This window comes from Magnolia sinica, chromosome 14, assembly GCF_029962835.1.
Source record: "Magnolia sinica isolate HGM2019 chromosome 14, MsV1, whole genome shotgun sequence".
In the NCBI taxonomy this organism is placed as follows: Eukaryota; Viridiplantae; Streptophyta; class Magnoliopsida; order Magnoliales; family Magnoliaceae; genus Magnolia; species Magnolia sinica.
The window spans coordinates 25,482,182-25,496,892 of NC_080586.1; positions in this window are offsets into that span (position 1 = coordinate 25,482,182).

Consider the following 14,711-nt stretch of genomic DNA (forward strand, 5'->3'; position numbering starts at 1 on the left):
GGTAAATAAAATAGTCTAACAATAAAACTGCATAAATCGAGAGTTCTTCAAACCTATCGAAGGCCTGCTTGATCCTATCGATAGATCCATTATTTTTCTGTTTTATAATCGCTGTAAACCTTTTTTTAAAGCATTCAGACCTTAGGTTTTTTTATAATTTTTTATTAGAATTAGAGTTTAGGTGATTCCCTACTCTTTATCCCTCTCCTAGACTCCAAACTAAAGAGATTATGTCCCCTTTCTTGTGATTAATTACTCTAATGAGCATTCCGAGCTCCATTATGAAAGTGTGTTAAACTCTTCCATTTTATAGAGATTATACACTAAACCTAAAGGTAAACCCTTATTTATATTTTCTAGAATACCCATCTAAGTGAATCCTTACTTGGAACTAACTAAGACCATTAGTTGGAGGAGATTCAACCTCTCTCCTATCACCTTAGCATCTTAATAGGAAGATTGTTATTAGTAACCGATTCAAGGAAGCGGAAAAAAAACTGATTTCGAAGATCAAAGGAGCACAAAAGAAGCGGATTCAAGATTGAAGAAGCATCTCTACAAAGGCACATCAACGGGGCTCAATCCAAACTTGTAAGAGTTTAATTTAGAGTCCATCATATGCTCTTTCCTTATGTAGGATTGAGTATATGTTTTGTAACCCAAACTCGAAAATGTTCTTGTGTAGGACCTTCATCGACACGGGTGTGGACCATTATGCCTTATTTGTTTAAATTATTAGATCGTTTTAATTAGGTAAAGAATTATGACCTAGCAATAATTCTAAGCTCCACAAGCTTCTGCGCAGCGTAGTATCATGTTAAATAATTCATGTAATTTCAATCATGTTTATTTGCCATCCAACCTTAGTCATACAAACTTAGATGAAGGGAAAACATAAATATTATCTAAATCCAAAACTTTTGTGCCAAAGAAGTTTTTAATAAGGGCATTCAATCACTAATGTTATTTAAATCACCACTGTTTTCATATGGTGTGGATAAAACACATATTTCATGATAGGCACATAGAGCACCAACTAGTATCGACTTTGGTAGTGTAGGAATCGCTATTGAATATGAGTTCGAGATCATATGTAAGCGTTGTTATAAAATAATAGCTAATTAGTGATAGTAAAGAGAACATTGATGGTTTAAATCCTTAGACTATCCTAGAATGTGGGGCCTAGTGGGTGGTAATGCATTCTAGATCTCAAGTCCCCATAAACTTAAAATCAACTCAATTTTGAATAGGCGAGGGGAATTATATGATCCATGAGTCAAATATTTGCAACATATGCTTGGGTGTTTGTTCTTGCAAGTGGGATTCGTGATTCACTAATTTGGATGGTTGCCTTGATGGGAATGTAGCAATGGGACAAATCCTAGAAAATAATCCATGTATGATCATTCACCAAGATTGTCTAATTTAGAAGTGGAGCTCATATTTATGTTCAATTTAGACAAGCGATCACACGTATATTCAATGACCCGATTTCAATTATGTGTGGGTGAGTATATATGTGTCAGGCATGTTAGGTTCATATTCAACTTGAATCGAATTGAATGCCTTATGACCCTGAGTGTCAAAATTGTAACGTCTCGAATTTTTGCCAACTTGGAATCCAAATATCTTCAGAAATTTTTTAGCTATAATTATTTTATTTTATTATCTAGTGATCTTTAATACTCTATCTTAGCCTATACATGGCTGTTTCTAGTAAATAATCACTCAAATTTGATTAATTAACCGTATGAAGCTAATGAATATGTCCAATCACCAAAATCTTGGGCCTAACCTTATGATTTAAGGACCGAGATCTAGGTGATCCACCATTGATAAATCAGAATAACCATAGTTTAATAAAGATCTATATAAAATTACGACAAGTATGGATTAGATCTTGATTATCTCATGTATATAAACCAAATTAATCGCATTACCCTTTTAGCCTAAAAATCAATGATTTTGGGTGATTAGTACCAAATCATCATTCTTGTTAATTGTGAAAAGCTCACTTCATGAACTCAGCTAATCCAAACCCTATTTATCGCGTCTAAGGAATTTTGTTGCCAATTCATTCTAAAAATGCCTATATTAACCAAACAAGCCTTACACCCCTCTTTAGTGGGTTGCCAAACTCGAAACTATAGAAAGACGTTCGTCTTGAAGGGCTTGATGTCCATCACAGAATGGACAACTAAGACCACGCTCTGAATCGTTCAACTTAGACTCGCAAGTAAGTGCATGGGATGTGTGAGCTTTCTTGAAAATAAACAAAAACTTAAGCTAATTGTCTTCGTCTAAATTTTGCTGAAGTAGTGGTTTTTAGACCATTAGATCTCGACCAGATTGAGGACACTAACCTAAATTAATATCCTACAACTATCCCTATAGCTGCGACCATGATCGATGATCGGTAACTGTCAAAGTGACTTCGAATCATATTTATTGATTGACCCATTTAAATTGCGAGGTGATTATAACCATACGTAGATCATCACTAGGGACAAATATCATATGATGTATATTGATTCGTACATCTCCTAGCGAACCCCAACAGCTAGAAATAACCTTCTATAGGATTATAATATTAAATACCTAGCCATTAGTGTTAATCGACCATTTCTGGCACTATAAAAATCCAGTTTTGGGTGGCCCTTTCACTCCATACGAATTGCCTTAGTTGTGGTGAGAGAGAGAGAAAGAGAGAGAGAGAAGGATTGGTGAATTCCTTACCAATTTCCTTCGATCAAACTGTAGTTACTACCGAACCCTCCGCCGAATCCGCCCTTTACTTACAATCAGAGGTAAGAAATACATCTTACCTTTCGATTTAACCTCTTTAGTGATAAATTCCATGAATGCTACTTAGTTTCTTCCATTCGGTTTAGGAATAAGTGTTTCCCTGAAATCCTAACCCTAAGCATGATTAAATCAAGCGAAACTCTACTAAGGTGCAATTATTTCTTATACGTCGTTCTTTTATTAACCCTTGATAGTCACAAATAATGAATCCTTATCATTATTGGGATTTCGTATGCTACGATTGTTAGATTTACTTTGTTATAGTAACCTTAACATTATTTGCTTGGTTGATAATTTGCTCGATGAAATGCCTGAATAAATAAAATTTTTGATTTTAGAACTTGTCAATGTGTGAGATAAGTTATTGAATATTGTGATTGTATTGATTCGTATATATATATGATTGACATACCCTATTGTGGCATAACTTCGCTTCATATGTATTTCATGTTTTGAATTATTCTTCTTGTGGATCAAGCTTTGTAAATTGTTTAAGTGAACAGGGTGGCCCACATTAGGTCGGCCACCCCAGGCTTGTTTGATTGACCAAGGATAAACACGGATGACCGATAATAGTTGAAACTATATGGTATATTTTACACCCAATGCCAGTTTTGTTGAGGTTCTTTGTAAGTCGACCAGATTAGTCTAACGTATAAATAATCGAGTATATGCTTTTTGTTAAATCATACCTTATTAAAATTTAGGATATTTACCATTTGATCTAAGTTCATTCATAACCATTAGTGTGTTATGATCCTAGAAAGATTCATAAGCCGAGCATGGTGGTATGGGACACTATGTCCGAGTTGGGGTGACGAACCTCATCGTAGTGACCAGTGAGCACCAAGGGAGGTGACTTGCCATATAATAATAGGATGGATAGTTGTTGGTGATATTAGTGACAAGCTTACCATGCTGTTATAAGAATCGGGTGACAAGCCCATTTTGCATTGATTTAGTACTAGTTGACGAGCCCTTACCTTTTGTAATTGTCCTTGGGGTGAAGAGTCCTTACTGTTACAATTTTAATTGAATTGGGTACTTGAGTGATGAACCCTAAATTAGATCAAGGGGCACTGGTGAGGAGCCATTACATGTCGCAATGAGCCACGTGATCCAGTTAGAGAACTTGTGATATAATAGATGTATCCCAGTTTCGCCAACCCTAAATGACTATGGTGATGAGAAATATTAAAGTTGTTGTTATTCCCAGGCCATGCATTCACATATCATACCATCCATGTATTTAATAAACTACTTAAAACTGTTTGTTTTGTTATGTTATCATTAAATGTGCTTGATTATGTTGATAACATATGTAACTTAGGAAAATAGAACAACTGAGTTGATCACTCATTCCCACCTGAGATGGTATTTTAAAACACCAATCAAACGATGTTATCAATGCAGGTATCACCGAGGCCAATACGTTAGATGAGGCGTACCTGGACTCTGTAGATGGGGTCTCGTACTTTTAGGTCTTGGATGTGCTAGCAGAGACAGACATATGCTTCACTGCAATGTTGTTATTGGAGTGATGGGCAAAAACATTTGACCTTCTGATTTATGTATTATTGAAGATGTCAATTTGAGTCCTCAGCTGTGTGGACTCCCACACTTATGTTTGGATGACTATAAGGTTTGATTTGGACATATTTCTATACTATTAGACTCTGAATTAATGACACATTTTTTACTTATTTATCTATTAATATTTTGAATATCAGTTAATTATGACAAAAATTATGCTTCTACATTTTGAGTTCACTCCCAGGATATTGAGGATCAATGATATACTAGACTCCCGAATTTTGGAGACATGATAGAAATCGTTGGTTTAAGACAAGATATATGAAGATTGGCTTGACTACTCAGCCACCAATTAACAAGGAAATCAAGCAATTTATGAATTGGAGAGTTAGTCCTTTAGATGAGTTCCTTTTGCTTTAAAGACGATGATTTTTCATCGCAACGATGATGACTTAGTTGCATTTGTCGACAAAAATAACATAAACAAAGAAAACAGGAAAACAAATGTCAAGTGTTGATTCTATTAATCGAAATGTAGATGTATTATAATAAGCAAACAAATGTAAAATGAAAGCAAAATAAATTACCGACGACGATTTGAGTGGGCAAGAAGGTATGGACGATGGACAATCTTTTGGATTTGAGCGGTTGTGAGATGATCGTGGTTTGGTCAGCAAGATATGACCGAGCGATTGCTATGTGAAGACTAAGGGATTTGGGGATCTGATGACTGGGTCGTGGATATTTAACTAAACTAAATTTAACTTATTGTAATGATATGCTGAATAAAGATGAAAAACTAAGCTGAATTATACTAATCAATATAAGCTTACCGCAATATAGTGCTAGACAAAAGTAGAAGGACTAAACTAGGCAAAGCAAGTACAAACATTTATGTGAAATAAAAGATTGCTAGGTAATGTTGAGTTGAAAAGAGCTTGTCTTGTTTGGATTGGTGAGGGCCAAGAGCTCTTCATTTTGTGCTGCTTTTATAGGCTTGAGTTAAGCGATGAACTTGTGTATAGTCATTTAGTTTTTGGTATTGATGTTCCAATCAGTTAGTAACCTTAGTTCGGTGCACTGCTCTTTTGGGACAGTTATCTAACCACTATGTTGTCCTATGTAGTTGTACTTTTGTTTTTAGATGACTTTCTTCTCTTGGCACACCACTTAGAAGTCTACAGTTATATGTGGTCAATTAAATTCAGCCATATGTCATCAGATATTACTATCTTTATCTTGTGTTGAATTATGCATGCCCTCTTCTTGCATATGTGTTTCCTAAACTTGCTTACCATGTGTGATTGAAAAGATTGTCTTTAAGTTTTTAGTTGTGCATGTGTCTCTTAGCATTCTTGTCTTTTAGGCATGACGCATATTCTACGGAAATGTGTTTAGAATCCCCACAATCTTTCTTCCGTACTCTACCTTTCTTTGTGTAAATAGCGCTGATGGTGGGATTAAAATATCAACGGCCTAGATCAAGGAAGCACTATGTCCCAATTATACAAACTGAAAACCAATCCAATGTTTGCTGATGGTGGGATTAAAATATCAACGGCCTAGATCAAGGAAGCACTATGTCCCAATTATACAAACTGAAAACCAATCCAATGTTTGTTTCTTGTGTGAGGATCAAATAATTCCTCATGACAGGTGTATAAATGGAAAGCACATTAGTTGTCACCCAGGTAATACCTCCGTGGGTGTTATCCTTACACGATTACTGTGTGGGGCCTACGTTGATAAATTTCTTTCACATCCATGCCTCTCATCTGGTTTTACAATTGATTTAAGGATGTTATCTCAAAACTTAAGAACATCCAAATCTCTATAGACCACACCCCTAGAAAAGTGGTGAATGATCATTAAAAGCTTGCTTTATACAATAAAAGTCCTGGATAGAGATAATCTTTCTATTGCCCTTTCCTTTAGTTTTGGTTGATTTTACCAATAGGTTGGATGACAAATAATCATGATAGATTTACTTACCGTGGACCTTTGAAAGTTTTTAAACGTGAGTATTTAATCATCATTATTTCTTGTGATGTGGTCCATCTGAGGTATGGATGTGCTTAACGTTTTCCATCGCATCCTAAAATGGGCTGGAAAAATGGATGGACGGAGTGGAGATACATCGTCAAGGTGGACCCTACGTTAAGGGTAACACCTAATACGCACCCATTCAAAGGAGAGCAGTTAAAACTCAGCTAATGCATACTTCGTTGAGACGCCAGATTCAATCACAAATGAACGGTTGGGATCACGAAGACGTGTGAGGTAATCACATGAACAAAATCCTCCACGTCATCAACAGATAATATCACTCACAACAAAAGCCACCACGATAACGATAAATACCAATATATCGTGATATTTTCCAAGGAGCGGCTTCCGACCGCGGACAGAAATAAAGGTATTGGAGTTGCAAAATACGTACATTTCTCTACTGCGAAAACGCGTAGTTGAAAAGAAGAAATACGGTTGAAATGTAAGTACGGTGGAGAATCGTATCAGCTTTACTATTAAATAGAAGGAAAATCAGAAATTATCATTTTATTTTTATATTTATATTTTTTATTTTTTATTTTTTATTTTTATGGCCAAGTATGTGTACGATGATTTCACTTCCGGTTGTCTGATTGACCGAATTATTGATGCTCTTTCGTTGTAATGGCGAAAACACCCTTGCTTTCTGACAGGAATTACATTGCCTCTGACTGTGGATGTGCACGTTAATATACTCGGGTTTTTAGGTTTCTACATGCGGGCGCTCGTTGGGTGGTGATCTCGACCATTGGTTTGACCATGATTTCTGTGATGACTTCAGCTTTCATTTTCTGGAATAGAAATGGATGGCTAAGAAGAGGAATACATCAACGGTCTGGATAGCTAGTACACTTCCTGTCTGGTTTTTTAAAGTGGTTACTTGGACCGGGTTGTGTAGTCAGGAGCCCACCGTGCTAGAGTGGTGCAGATTCTCTGTGGGGCCCACCGTGATGTATGTACATCATCCATGCCGTCTATTCAATTTTCCATCTCATTTCTGGGCATGAGTCGAAACTTGAAGCATGTATAAAGTTCAAGTGCACCACACCACAGAAAACAGTAGTAATAATGATGTTTACCGTTAAAACCTTCCTGGGGCCCATCTGGTGAAGGGAAAACACAAATATCAGCTTAATGAAAACTTCTTTGACCTTAAGAAATTTTCAACGTTAATCGTTCGATTCCCCCTGTTGCTTGAGGTGTGGTCCACTTAATCTTTGAGTACACTTCAATTTTGGGACCATACCAAAAAATGAACTAAAAAAACGGATGGACGGTATGGATAAAACACATTCATCACGGTAGGCCCCACAGAGAACACCACACACTAAGCTATTGCGTGGTGAGGCCTTCACTGCGCAATCAGCGTTTCCTTGGTGGTCGGGACAACTGGCCTAACGGTCCAAATTAGCGGACCATCGGCTATACTACTCTACAAGCCGAGTGCTCCGTACAGTCGGTCCATGCTTGGGTGATCTAAGCCGTTGAAGTCAGGAGATACAGAGATGATGGTGGTTTCGGGGAAACCGTTTTAAGATTGGAAGATCGTAACCCTTTAATCATGGCCCACAAAATGGATGGTCAAGGAGACGATCCATATTCAAGAGAATTTCAAAATCGAAAGGTTGAAATTCTTTGGTCTTGTAGATTGTTTTGATTTAGCTCACCGCATCAATGGTTTGGATCATTGGAAAGTATCTATATATGTATGGGATCATGTGCGTCAGCAAATACTACGTCTGCTATCGAGCAGGACGCTATTAACCGATCTTACAATTTCTACTGGAGAAATTTACCACTGTAGATAATACCTTTTATCTAGCGGTTTTTATGAAGGAATACAGACTTAAGTTACCAACTTAAGCTAGCACGTGCGGACGGCGAATTTGAGGACCTCTCCCTCCCTCCCCTCCCCTCGCTCCATTTAAAAAAAAAAAAAAAGACGAAAAATCCTGCACGTACTTTCGTTGCTTGGATCGCACTATCTTCTAGCATCCCAGCCTCTCTGTTCACGAGCATTCTCTTGATTTTCTGAAAATGGTCCCTCCACGGAAGAAAGCAAGCACCACTGGTATAATGTAGTATATTTACCTAAATGGTGTAAATTTTTTGTGGGCCATTGAACTGATGGATGAAGCTTGCATCTTGGTTTTCGGTTCATCCATGTAAAAATCATCCTATGAACATGATTGATTACAAATAAAACATCATTGTGGGGGCATAACAAGGTTTCTACGGTGGAACCACTGTTTCCTATGGTATGTTCCACTTGATATTTCGATATGCCACCATTTTGGGCTGAAACCCTTACTTTAGATGGAAAAACGGATGAACGTCGTGGATGTTCTACATACATTCAAGGCAGGCCCAACTTAGTTAAAATTTTTTTTTTTGTTAGCTTGTTAGTACACCCACTGTCAGATCACACTTCACTGTTAGCCACCCCCACTAGGGAATCGATGCCAAGACCTCAGTGTTGAAACGACATATCTTTCACTTAGTCTATTGAGCTATGGATTTGGGTGTTGGGCCCAACTCAGTTAACTCAGTACTATATGAGCGTACTGTGCAAACTGTAAATTCAATTTGCGAGAGGTTTTAATCCATTTGACCTACTTCTCGGTTCATGATTGCTGAAATTCCCCTAGCAATTCATAAATTTGACAAAAATATCATAAAAATATAACGGGGAACTTCCACGGATTCATGTAATGTAATGGAAAATTTTATGAACCGCTCAGTCAATTTCATTAATTGCTTGGTCAAATTCACCAAAGAGCAAATTATTAGGCTAGTTCAATTACATTTAAAGTTCATTCCAATTCATGTTAGCCTCACTGAATTTCATGTTCACCTCGTTGAATTTTAAGTTAGCCTCACCCAATTTGAAGCTTGCCTCGCTCAAATTCATGTTTCTCTTGCTCAATTTCTAAGTTCTGTCGTGCAATTTCTAAATTGCCTCGCTCAATTTCTAGGTTGCCTCGCTCAATTTCAAAGTTGCCTCGTGCAATTCCTAGGTTCCATCGCTGCATTTCTATGTTGCCTCGCTGAATTTCTAGGTTCCCTCGCTCAATTTCTACCTTCCCTCGCTCAACTCCTAGGTTGGCTCGCTCAATGGTATGTTGCCTCGCTCAATTTCTAGCTTCCCTCGCTCAATTTCTAGATTGCCTCGCTGAATTCCTACGTTGCCTTGCTCAATTTATAGGTTCCCTCGCTCAATTTTTAGGTTCCCTCGCTTAATTTTTAGGATGCCTCGCTCAATTCCTAGGTTCCCTCGCTCAATTCTTAGGTTCCCTCGCTCAATTTCTAGCTTCCCTCGCTCAATTTTTAGGTTCCCTCACTCATTGTCTCGGTTCCCTCACTGAATTTCTTAGTTGCCTCGCTCAATTTCTAGGTTTTTCACTCAATTTCACCTTGCCTTGCTCAATTTTTTTAAGTTGCCTCGCTCAATTTCATCTTGCCTCACTGAATTTAATGTTTGCCTTGCTGAATTTCATGTTTCCCTCACTAATTTTCTAATTTGCCTTGCTCAATTTTTAGTTTGCTTCGCTCAATTTCAACTATGTTTAATTTTTTGCGTTATTATTCTTTAAGTAAGTAGTGAAATTTACTTTTAATATATTTTTCATTACATGTTTGTTGGTGACGATTCTTGTTCTCAATTCCCAAACCCATCCTCTAAGTGTTCATTGAGATGGTGGTTTGATATGGTGAAGGGTGGATTAGAGAAGCATGATACTCGGCTAAGTCTATTTAAGCAATCCTCATTTTTCTTCTTATTGCACCTCTCATTCTTTCGATTTATAGGGGCTTTATTTCACCTTTTTCTTGTAAGATATAAATAAATCACGGAGATGGACTTCGCCCTCATAACGGGGCTTAAGACTGGGGAGCTTACAATACCAAAAAAAGTCCCATTAGGAGTACATTAATGGACAAATACTTCAAAGAATATCCAATTTTTAAGAAGCATTTATTAGATGTGTTTAATAAATTACTTGACACCAATAAGCACGAAGATGTCGTGAAGGTTGCTCTACTTATGTGTGTAAAGTGTTTCGTTAGGCGAACCGAATAAAAAACTATGTCTAACATGGATTATATGTACCTAGTAGACTACATAGAGGATTTTTATAGCTATCCTTGGGGTAATTTGGCCTACAATACAATGTCGCAAGGGGTCGTAGCTGCTGTGATGGCATCAGGTGCGGTTTGCTACAATGTATATGGTTGTGTCTTTCCTTTGCGGGTAAGAACTCTTTCTTTATTCTACATGATTATATTCAATTGTGGATTTTTATCCTCATGCAATCTCATTAAAACAGATATGGGATGTAGAGAGATTACCGGCCCTACAAGAGTGTGTTATTTCATTTGTTCCCTCGCAAATTCCACGCTTCATTCAATATCGAGGCTAAAAGGGTTGGAAGTACAACAAAATACATGCAATTTTTGAGAGTGAAGCTATAAGTATATGTATTTCTCTGTCGTTCACTTTGCTTGATTTGATACTTACACTCTGTATATTAACATCAGTCTAGGTTCTTTTGCAGACTATCTTAATAAAGAACTTGAAACCCACCCTACGAGAATGGGAAACGGTCGTCGTTTGCTTGCTCCATGATAGTTTTCAGGTGAGATATCATGAACGTTTAATTAAAATGGAATGTTGTTTAATTCATCGTTAAAAGTTTTCCGACTCTTATATGTGCATTGATACATTTTGTAGGTCATCAAAACCCAGGAATTGAGCGATGAGGGTAACAAGAATGATGACGAGGGTGAGGACGGATCAGCGGAAAGTGATGAAAAAGGCGTACAGGGAGAGGGATCGGGGGGGAGGGGGGGGGGGTGGATATCATGAAACCATCTCTTTTGATGGATGAATTTAGGGTTGGGACAGATGAGTTGAAGAAGGAGAGAGAGGAGCTGAAAAAGGAGAGGGATGAACAGAGGAAAGAGAAGGAAGAGTTGAGAAAGAGAGGAGAGATGAGTTGAAGAAGGAGAGAGAGGAGCTGAAAAAGGAGAGGGATGAATAGAGGAAAGAGAAGGAAGAGTTGAGAAAGAGAGGAGAGACTTAATGAGAGGGAGGCGTTGTTGAAAGAGAAGGAATTGTTGAAGATGGAAAGAGAAGATCGGAACGAGAGAGAGCACAGTTGAAGAAAGAGAGAATTGTTTTTCAGGGAGAAAGAGGAGTTGAATAGGTGGATGTGTGAGTTGTTGAGAGAAACTGAAAACTTAGCGAAAGAGAGGGAGGCCTTGAAGAAGGAGAAGGAATATTTTTATATACAGAGGGGACAGTTTTTGAGGGATGAGGACGAGGAGTTGAAGAAGAAAGTGGAGGTAGAGGATATGGAAGAAAAAGAACAGGGAAATGTGGAGTTGGAGGTGTAATCGTATGGTATGGTCGAGCATAATCTATTAGATGAAGCACACGTTTCTCCTCTCGTTTATGTAAGGAGAACTAAAAGGGTAATGAAGCCATCCTATTATATAGTTTCTTCATTCTTGTCCCTGTCTTTGATCGATACAACCCCAAATGTGGTTAGGCGACCTGAGGAAGCCATAAATTTTCCTACATCTCTGATACCATTTCATCTACAGTTGGATCCATTCAAGATGCTATCGACGGATGAACTCAAAGAGCTAGAAAACTACTATGAAGCAAATAAGGAGATGGCGGCAGCTTCATGGTTTAAGTCCTTATAAGTAGATGACGCGTGGGTTGATAGCGTGGTAAGCATTCGTATGAGAGTGTCTATATACATTGACTTTCATATAGTTATATCTTTTAATTGATTATTGCTGAATCATATTATTTTGTGGAATAGGCTATCGACAAATATGTTGACTTATTAGAGGAAAGGCAGTCTGATTGTGCAATTGCATATCCCCAAGATTGCAAGTTCTGTCCCACCTATTTTATGGTAAATGTTTACTTTGGATTATTGCTAATATGTTTTTTTCTATTAATTCATATTTTTTCTACTTGTATTGATCTTTGATTACGTTTGTAATAGGCATGCCTTCAAACTAGTATGCCGACTCTAAAGGCGTATCGGGACTCGAAGTCTGCTTCGGAACGTGCAGAGTTGGTAGGCAAGATGAACAATGTCATCGCAATTGCCAAGCATCGGGGTAAATCACACGCCAAGGAGATTTGGTATAGTGAACAGGTAATGCATTCGTCACATAACATCAAGCCTGGTTGTAATGTGTTCTTTGATCATGTTTTTTTTACTGATAGCCTACTTCTTAAACATGGACAGGTTTATGTACCCGTCAACCATGATAACTCTCATTGGTTCTTGATGGTCCTATATCCAAGACAACGGGAGATCGTTATTATTGATAGCTTAGTGTCAAATGCTCTCCTAAAGTATAAGCAGAAGATCAAATTGATGACGGGGGTGCTCCCGATTCTCTTCCATGCCACCGGAGATGTCACTGCGCTTGAAGGGAAGACATGGACCGCCAAAGAAGAGAAATCTGTGCTGAAGCAATGTAATGGTTTTGAATGTGACATGTTTGTAATGAAATTCATCCATATATTATGCAGTGGTCGCACTTTAGAGGGAACAGACATGCAAAAATTTGCTATACATTGGAGGAAGTCGATCGCATATGATTGTTTGTCTGTAACCTATAAATGATACTTGTCGTAGACATGAGATGAAGAGAAAAATTTTGTGGAATGTTGTATTATATATAGTGTTGTATATACCCCGCACAATTTGTACTTCTGAAAAATTTATAATGAATTAAATTTCATAACGTGTAAATGTTTCTGTCACTCAACTTTCATGTTTGCTTTGTTCAACTTCTAGTTTGCCCCGTCTAAATTCAAGTTTCCCTAGCTCACCTTATATTTTTCCTCGCTCAATTCCTATGTTGCCTTGCTCAATTTCTATGTTGCCTCGCTCAATTCCTAGGTTGGCTCGCTCAATTCTTAGCTTCCCTCGCTCAATTTATATGTTGCCTCGCTGAATTTCTAGCTTCCCTTTTACTCAATTCCTAGGTTGCCTCGCTTAATTCCTAGGTTCCCTCGCTTAATTTATACGCTGCCTCGCTGAATTTCTAGCTTCTCTTGCTCAATTCCTAGGTTGCCTCGCTTAATTTTTAGCTTCCCTCGCTCAATTCTTAGGTTGCCTCGCTCAATTTGTAGGTTGCCTCGCTTAAATCCTATGTTCCCTTGCTCAATTCCTAAGTTACCTCGCTCAATTTCTAGCTTCCCTCGCTCAATTCATAGGTTGCCTCACTCAATTCTTAGGTTTTCTCGCTCAATTTTTAGCTTGCCTCGCTAAATTTCTAGCTTCCCTTACTCAATTCCTATGTTGCCTTGCTCAATTCATAGGTTCCCTTGCTCAATTTCTAGCTTCCCTTGCTCAATTCGTAGCTTGCCTTGCTCAATTCCTAGGTTCCCTCGCTCAATTTTTAGTTTGCCTCGCTCAATTCCTGTTTGCCCCGCTAAATTTCGTGTTTGCCCCTCTCAATTTCTAGTTTCCCCTGCTCAATTTCATGTTTGCCCCGATTAATTTCATGACAAGGAGTGGGTGAGTTCAAAGGGTTCTATGATTCATGACAGGGATGATCTTTTTGGTTCGTGGTTTTATATTTTTTATAAAGATTACAAAAGTGAATTGATATAAATTTTCTACTCAGCTTTTGGTGTTTCAATGGTTCCCTTGACCAAGGACTATGTCAACCTGCGGAACGACTGGGAATTAAATGATCAGCTTTTGGTGTTTCATATGAATCTTATTGTTTCTCTCCTTACATAAAGAATCATGTGTTTCTCTTATGATTGACGAATGCTATCACTACCGAATTCACCTTCTTGACAATTCAATGCTTATATGACCACAAAAATGCTCTAGTTCATTAAAGCCATGACATTTTTGTGTGGGTAATACAAGCCATTAAGTCGGCGCACACTGTTAAGTTGATGGTGAAGTTGGTAGATGGTGCTGTTAAGCCCACCCATGGGTTACAACCATGAGTGAAATGATCATATTGACTTAACAAAAGACGATTAGATCATCTAATGGGAGACCACAAGGAGTACTATTTCCAAGCAATTAAAGATTAAGCCCATATGAGGGTCCTGACTAAAGATCTAACCATCCAAGCTGAATATCTGAATAATGAATTAAGATCCAACCATCCAGGTTGAAGACCTGAACCAACCAACTGTCTGGGTTAGAGATCAAGACCATATCATAAACCAAACTTACTTATCTCAAATAAGTTACTTATCTACTACTGCAAGTAGAAAAAGTAACTTATTTAGTGGTATCTTCCCTTGATATGTTCGTCTTTGAACT